Source organism: Austrofundulus limnaeus, unplaced genomic scaffold, assembly GCF_001266775.1.
Source record: "Austrofundulus limnaeus strain Quisiro unplaced genomic scaffold, Austrofundulus_limnaeus-1.0 Scaffold29, whole genome shotgun sequence".
In the NCBI taxonomy this organism is placed as follows: domain Eukaryota; kingdom Metazoa; phylum Chordata; class Actinopteri; order Cyprinodontiformes; family Rivulidae; genus Austrofundulus; species Austrofundulus limnaeus.
This window is the reverse complement of record NW_013952431.1, coordinates 1,987,530-1,989,016: the sequence shown is the minus strand read 5'-3', so window position 1 is coordinate 1,989,016 and position 1,487 is coordinate 1,987,530.

Sequence of the window (1,487 nt, the reverse complement as noted above, 5' to 3'; positions counted from 1 at the left end):
CCTCACTCCTTTGTAACAAATAAGGCAAAAATGTAATTAATTCAGAAAATCTTTTCAGGACCCCACCCCACTTTGGGTCCCGACCCCAACTTTGGGAAACACTGCATTAGAGCACAGAATGAGGGAGAGCATTTTGCAAATCGACATTTATGTATTTAACATTTTTGCTACAATGATCACATTATTAACAAGAAATTCCACATTATCATTATCTAGAAACAGACCAAACTGAATATTCTGAAAAGAGAAGAAATATATGTCTGTGGATTTGGAAGAAAGAAAATTGTGTAATAGTCTCCATAACTGTTGAACTTCAACACACTCAAAAAAACCAAATGTTTGGTCGTTTCTTTATTCGTTTTACAGAACCCACAATTTTCTACGTCAAATTTAAATCTATCTTTTATAAATTTGTTTGAGGGATGAATATTCAACGTTTTAAAATGTACTTCTTTATCTTTAGGAGGAATTGGAAATTTTAAGTATTTTGTTCCAATTTTTGAAATGATAGATATGTCAAAGTTCAATAAGATGAGTGTATTTTTTGTTTTTCCTGGGTAATTAGTGTTTATTAAATATTGACTTGAAAACTTATTACATTTTTTATCTGCCGTATCCACATAGTCAATTTTAATTTTGTGTAATCTTGGAGTTGTGATATTTGACAAGTTATTTTTAACTGATTGAATGAGCACTTCAGGGATATTTTGTACTAGCTTTTCATATTTTTTCTTTAAACAGTCGATGCCATACTTGCGATTAAATCCCTCCAAATTAAAGACATTACTGTTGTCACCTAATAAACGTGTAAATTGACCAAATTTGTTTGTGCCACCAAACTTCCATAAACATAGATTTTCTTCCACTCAAAATAACTCTGTTATTCCATATAGGAACATTGTGAGGACTAAAATTATGTTTAATTAAACATCATTTTCCACTGTAACAAAACCTGTTGATGAAAAGCAGAGAACTGAATTTAGATATCAATATACACTCCTGATCAAAATCTTAAGACCAGTCAAAAAAGTGCAAGAATTTGCATTTTGCACTATTGGATCTTAAGAATGTTCTAAGTAGAGCTTCACAATGTTAAAAGAAGAAATCAGTGCAAGAGACAAGAACTTTTGAGCAGGGAATTTTCTGAAAACTGCATTTACACTCAAACATGATTTTTTTCAGCTGATCAAAAGTTTAAGACCATAGCTCAAAAAACCCGAAAACCCCCCAAAACAGAAACCAAAGTGTCAAAAAAAGGACTCAGTAATGAGGAGCTCCACCATTCTTGTTGATGACTTCAAACAATGGTTTAGGCATGCTTGATGCCAGTGTTTCCAGGAGGCTAGTGGGAACGTTGCTCCAAGTGTTGAAGATGGCTTCACGAAGGGCATCCACTGTCTGGAACGCATGTCCATTTCTCTAAACTTCCCTTGACATCCATCCCCAAATGTTCTCAGTTGGGTTTAGATCTGGGGAACATGCAGGAT